The sequence below is a fragment of the Emys orbicularis genome, chromosome 3 (genome assembly GCF_028017835.1).
Source record: "Emys orbicularis isolate rEmyOrb1 chromosome 3, rEmyOrb1.hap1, whole genome shotgun sequence".
Lineage (NCBI taxonomy): Eukaryota > Metazoa > Chordata > Testudines > Emydidae > Emys > Emys orbicularis.
The window spans coordinates 128,035,730-128,042,548 of NC_088685.1; positions in this window are offsets into that span (position 1 = coordinate 128,035,730).

Sequence of the window (6,819 nt, forward strand, 5' to 3'; positions counted from 1 at the left end):
GGGGGATCAGGGCTGGGGCAGGGGGTTGGGGCATCGGGGGGTGAGGGCTCCGGCTGGGGGTGTGGGCTCTAGGGTGGGGCTGGGGATGAGAGGTTTGGGGTGCAGGAGGGGGATCAGGGCTGGGGCAGGGGCACGGGGGGAGGCTCGTGGGGCAGGCTCTGGGCGGTGCTCACCTCAAGCAGCTTCTAGAAGTAGCAGCATGTCCCTTCTCTGGTTCCTACGCGGAGGTGTGGCCAGGCAGCTCTGCATGTTGCCCCATCCGCAGGCACCGCCCCTGCAGAGACCATTGGCCGCAGTTCCCGGCCAATGGGAACTGCGGGGGCAGTGCTTGGGGCGGGGGCAGCGTGCAGAGCAGAGCCCCCTGGCTGCCCCTTCTCCTAGGAGCTGGAGGGGGACCGTGGAGCGGTCCTGTACCCTGGTCCCTGGCTGGAGCAAGGGGGGCAAGCCCCATGCCCCGCTCCCCAGCGGGAGCTCAAGGGCCAGATTAAAATGGGTGGTGGGTCGGATCCGGCCCGCAGGCCATAGTTTGCCCACTCCTGGTCTACCTCTCCACCCATAACAGCTATCCTCACAGGATGGCAGGGCTTTAGAAAAAATAGATGTGCGTAGACTGTTGTAAAATCCTTTTTCTCTAATGCTTTGTTCCTATTGCAAAATAAATAATGAATACTTTGGTTTAAGTAGGCTGTCTGATCACTGTACACCACTGGTCATAGACTCCCAGAGGAAAGAACGGCAGGTATCCAAACTCCATCAGTCCTGCTGGGTAAGCACAGTTGATAGACTGGGCTCTTGAGGGCCCAGCCTATGAGTGGCAGAACTGCAGAAGTCTACCTGAGGGGTGGTAGGCGCATGAGGCCCAACACCTGAGGGGATGCACTCAGAGACTAGAAAGGGGACAGAGATGCAGCTATCCCTCAACGTGTTAAAGGTCTGACATTGTGATAGAGACAATGAATCAACTAGTCTGTGCTCATTAAAAAAGTAGATAAAATCCCCTGGATACAGACACTGGGCAACACTTTCACACATGAGAGTGAAATCTTGGCCCCATTGAAGTCAATGAGAATTTTGCCACTGCATTTAACGGGGGTCAGGATTTCACCCTGAGTGCCTAAAGTTCGGCTCCAAATGCATATTTAGGAAATTAAATAAACAAAAATGGCCTGGTTTCCAGAGGTGCTGAGTACCCCTGCTTCTGGTATAGGGTTGCCAGCTGTCCGGTTTTCGAAAGGAATGTCCGGTCGAAAAAGGACCCTGGCAACTCCGGTCAGCACCACTGACCAGGCTGTTAAAAGTCCGGTCGGCAATGCAACAGGGCTAAGGCAGGGTCCCTTCCTGTCGTGGCTCCGCGCAGCTCCCAGAAGCAGCGCCATACCCCCCTCCGGCTCCTAGGCTTAAGGGCAGCCAGAGGGCTCCGCGCACTGCCCCTGCCCCAACCGCTGGTTCCGCAGCTCCCATTGGCCAGGAACCGCGGCCAATGGGAGCTGCGGAACCGGCGCCTGTAGAAAGGATAGCGTGCAGAGCCGCCTGGCCGCGCCTTGCATAGGAACCAGAGGGGGACATGCCGCTGCTTCCGGGAGCTGCTTGAGATAAGCGCTGCCCAGAGCCTGCACCCCTGACCCCCTCCCGCACCCCAACCCCCTGCCCCAGCCCTAATTCCCCTCCCGCCCTCTGAATCCTTTGGTCCCAGCCCGGAGTACCCTCCTACACCCCAAACCCTCATCCCCAGACCCACCCCAGAACCCACGCCCCCAGCCAGATCCCTCACCACCACCACCCCACACCCCAACCCTCTGCCGCAGCCCTGATCCCGCACTCCGAACCCCTCAGCCCCAACCCGGAGTCCCCTCCTGTACCCCAAATCCCTCATCCTTGGCCCCACACCAGAGCCACACCCCCAGCCACAGCACCCGGTGTTTAGTACGTCTATAAAACAAAAACACAGACCACTTTCATTTCAGTGCCCAAGCATGGATTTAAAGAGCCTAACTCAAGTTTACTCAGTAGCAGCAATGGTAACCTGACATAGTAGTTACAGATGCTTCAATAGGGGGGTGGAATGATCACCTACTGTCATGGTAAATTCTTGTGTACTATTTGTTAATATGTATCTTACAGGTAGGGCCGGCTCCAGGGTTTTGGCCACCCCAAGCAGCCAAACAAACAAACAAACAAAAGCCGCGATCGTGATCGCGATTTGCTGCGGCAATTCGGCGGGAGGTCCTTCGCTCTGAGCAGGAGTGAGGGACCGTCCGCCGAATTGCCGCCGAACAGCTGGACCTGCTGCCCCTCTCCGAAGTGGCCGCCCCAAGCACCTGCTTGCCAAGCTGGTGCCTGGAGCCGGCCCTGCTTACAGGAGTCCTCAATGAACAACATCAAATATCCCTGTGCTGCTGCAGCAGCAATGCACCATACAGATTAAGGCCTTACATGGAGAAACTGATCAGCACAGCTACAGCAGAATAAGTTATTCTACTAGAGCTCATAGACTTTAAGGTCAGAAGGAACTATCATGATCATCTAGTCTGACTGCCCACGGCAGGCCATAGAACCTCATCCACCCACTCCTGTAATAGCCCCCTAACCTCTGGCTGAGTTACTGAAGTCCTCAAATCATCGTTTAAAGACTTCAAGTTACAGCGAATTTACCATTTACACTAGTTTAAACCTGCAAGGGACCCATGCCCCACGCTGCAGAGGAAGGCGAAAACCCCCCAGGGCCTCCATCAATCTGACTTGGGGGGAAATTCCTTCCTGACCCCAATATGGTGATCAGTTAGACACTTAGCATGCGGGCAAGACCCCGCAGGCAGATATCTGGGAAAGAATTCTCTGTAGTAACTCAGAGCCATCCCCATCTAGTGTCCTGCCTCCTGCCGTTGGATATTTTAAAAGAGCTATAAAAGTGACTTTTATTCTGGAATAGTGTGTCCCCACACCGGGAGCTATTCTGGAATAACTATAGAGGAACAGCTACTGAAGCTATGTCAGGCTAGGTCTACACTACAGCGGGGGGTCGACCTAAGATACGCAACTTCAGCTACGTGAATAGCGTAGCTGAAGTGGCGTATTTTAGGTCGACTTACCTGGCTGTGAGGACGGCGGCAAGGCGACCGCTGCCGCGCCACCGTCGACTCTGCTACCGCCTCTTGCCGCGGTGGATTTCCGGAGTTGACGGCAGAGCCATCAGGGATCGATTTTATCGCGTCTTCACTAGTTATACTATAACTGCTCCATCAGTTATACTACGTAAATAGATGGCATGCCAACACATTGAGTTTTATATTGGCATTTAGATAGTTAAAAAAAAAAATTGCAACCTTTGGAATTTTTTCCCTCTTTACTGAAGCCTCTCCCAAGGGTACCTCCATTAGTCATAAACAGATGGTACAGAAAATATAATGTAAAATACCTGTTTATGGGAGCCGTAGTCACCCAAAATTTGGTCTGCCCAACCACAGTGAGAAATGACTACTTTTAAAATAAACACACATTTGTGTTTCCCCTTCAATTTTCAACTACTGCACATACACAGTTTGTGTCTCTTGCTTCTCTAACTTAGCCACAGACAAGAGTTTTCAAGAGAATCTTTTTTCATATCTTGTTCTTTATGGGTTTTCTTGGCACAAGGCAATGATTTGTCCCCTCATTCCTTCATTGCATATCAGTCTGACTGGGGCAGTTATTCTCCCCAAAGCTGGAGATGAGAAGTAATAAAGGCACTCCTGGAATCATCATGAAATCCCATGCTCAGAACTTAATAGAGTTCCCAGAAGCATCATGAGCTCCCCTGTGAGATGGTCCCCACCAGCTACTTTGCTCCTACTAATCCTACTTGGGCTTCCCTCATGTTACCCTTCCTTCTTTGGCTGCACTTCCCTCAAATTCTCCCTGGCAGCATCTTTAGATGGTGTTCCAAGTCCCTCCTTTTGATGTGTGCCTCTCCTATCCTCCACCCATAGCTAGACTCCGCCTCATTTCCCCATTTCTATCTTCCTCCCGCGGCCTCCTCACATCTGTCTGTCCTTTGATGTTAATGGTTATTTCCTTTCCCTGAGTTCAGGGCTTTACTTTGATTAGTATCTCACTTCCCTTCATTACCTGCAGCCCCCAGCAGTCTGTCCCAGATCCGAACACTCAGTCTTTGATGAAATTCAGATCTTGCAGGGCCATTTCGAGACCTCTCTTTTCCCCCCAAACTCACTGACTGAGGCATCTGAAAGTCACTTTAATTGTAGAGTAACCACAGCATTGAAAGAGTTTCTATAATTTTTGCCACACAAATACAGAAAGTGATTTTAATTATTTTAAACTTTCCAGACTGAGTCAATATGTCTTGGGAAATGAAAAATAGACCTGCACTGGGTTACCTGGAGCCAGCTTAATCATGGGGTTCAAATGACATTGTAAACCACTCTGAAGTAGCGCCACTCAATTCAGATTCTCAGCAACATTCTTGGTGGATTTCTTTCCCCTTATTAATCCTTCTAGCCCATTCATTATTCTCTATCTTCAATGAAAAAAGCTTTATGAATGGAACATTATGACTGGGATACAGATGCAAATTAAGACTGAGATTTAAACCCACAATTAAGGGAATTCTGAGTTATTTTTCCCCTCACCTTCCCCACTGCCCAATTCATTCATGCCCCATCTCCCCCAAACTCCTCCACCATGCACATACGCACTTAGTGCTTTGCAGTTTCCAAAGTATTTATCCCCATTTCTGAAGACAGGAGACTGAGGGTCAGGCCCCTTTTTTCAGCTTGGGTGCCTGAAGTAGGTGTGACGTGATTTTCAGGGGTGCTGAGCACCCGCAAGTCCTGTAGCCGTCCATGGGAGGTGTAGATGTACATCCAAGTACATCCCCAGGGTCCCCCCTAGCCTGTGATGAACTCCGTGCCACCATGTCTTCGCTATTATTGTTACCTGAGCTATCTAGATTAAAGCCACTTCAAGTATGCCTGTGCTTGCTGCAATCATTCCTTCAGCTGTGGAATAGACATTCCCTGAATGTGGATCTAGGTGTCTAGTTTTAAACACCCAAGTTTGAAAATATTGGCCTAAGTGAATAGCCAAATGTCACACAGTAAATCATTTGCAGAGCCAGGATTAAAACAAAAGAATTCCTGGTTCTTCGTCATTTATTCAATTTGCTAATCCATCCTGCTGCTTAAAAGAGGATCCCAAAAGGGAACCTCACCTATGTTAATTTACCTATGTAAAGTGCTGTTAATTAAGTTACTTGAATTATTATATGAATAGCATCAGCAGCCAGGATAGAAAAAACAACCTGCACAGAGATGGATTAAGATTAGATCCATGGATCCACGTCCTGGAATAGAAGGAAGCCCATGGACCCACAGTGTTTGGTTCCAAAGATTCATGGTGTGTCCCATAGCCAGAAAGAGCTGACATCTGCCATGGGGACTAGGAAGCATTAGCAGGGCAGGCAGCCAGGAGTGCCATTGCACTGTTGTTCCCAGGCTCTTCCCCATTCTCCCCGCTTCTTCTGCTAACTCTAGCCCTGCCTGCTGTCAGCTGGCCAGCAGCACTGCACTATGAGGCTTGGGAGCAGTCTGCAGTTTGCTGACTACTAATAGCATGCAGAATGGGGAGCAGCTACACTCCTTTACTCCCTCCATCTCCATGTCCATCCCAGTGGCATCTCCCACCTCACATCCATCCGCCATGCCAACAGAGACAGACCCAGCCAAGATTAGTGCTCTATTTCAGTTTTCCCATCAGTTTTCTTTTTGTTGGAACTTTAATGACCTAAAGGAGGAGGGGACACATTATCCAGCAGGAGTCTGATCAGGGTGCATCTCCTGCCCCTTGCTCTGTATAGCCATAAGGGCCCAAGCCAATCACCTAGCCATTACACACAGGCCCACTACCAGACTTCAGCAACAACACAGAAATTATTTAAGTAGGGCCCCTCAGGGAGTCATCTGAGGGAGTGGGTTAATGTATCATAAAACATACAAGCACATTTGCTAGGCAAGGGGCCTGTCTGGCCAGCACCCATTTGGAGACACCATGTCCCGCTCGACCCCAACTACATGGGAAAGCCACAACCTCACCAAAATCCAGGTCAACGTCTTAAAGGTCCTTGCTCCGTAAAAGCCCCTCTAGCCAGCCACAAACAGCAGGAGCCCATGAGAAGGGAGACATCAGAGATATCAGCTGTTTCCTAGAACTGCGAAGGCAATGTAACCAGTGGTGATGTTCTCTTACCTCGGACTTTGTTACGTTTGTTTGCATCCCCTGTTTTACAGTATTGGATCACAAATCCTGCTGTCGTGCCTAACTGGCCTCTGGGAGCCTCAGTCATGGACCAGGCCCCCACTGTACTAAGCACTATACAAATACAGAACAAAAAGATGGTCCCTGCCCCAGGGATCTTAAAGCTCTGTGCACATCCATAGTACTATAAAACAATGAAACATTCTTACGACTCCCTTTCTCCTGATCTTCACCACTCACTATTAGTGCAACATTTGATTTGCATTTAGAGATGGTTGAAAGATGAGATGAATTTTACACAAAAGTTCACATGAAAAAAGAACCCATTTTTAAGTCAAAAATTTTTTAAATTTAAAAATTTCCTGACCGTCTCTAGTCATATTATTTTTTCAGGTCATCCTAAAGGACATCAAAGCATTTTACAGACAGAAAGCTAGCTCACTCACTACCGTGGTGAAACATCAGCCATTTCACAATGAATAACACCATCACACAGGTGGTTTACACTTTCTTTTCCTCCTTTAAACTAGCTTCACCATTCCCCCTACTTCCTGTCCCTAGAGCCCCACA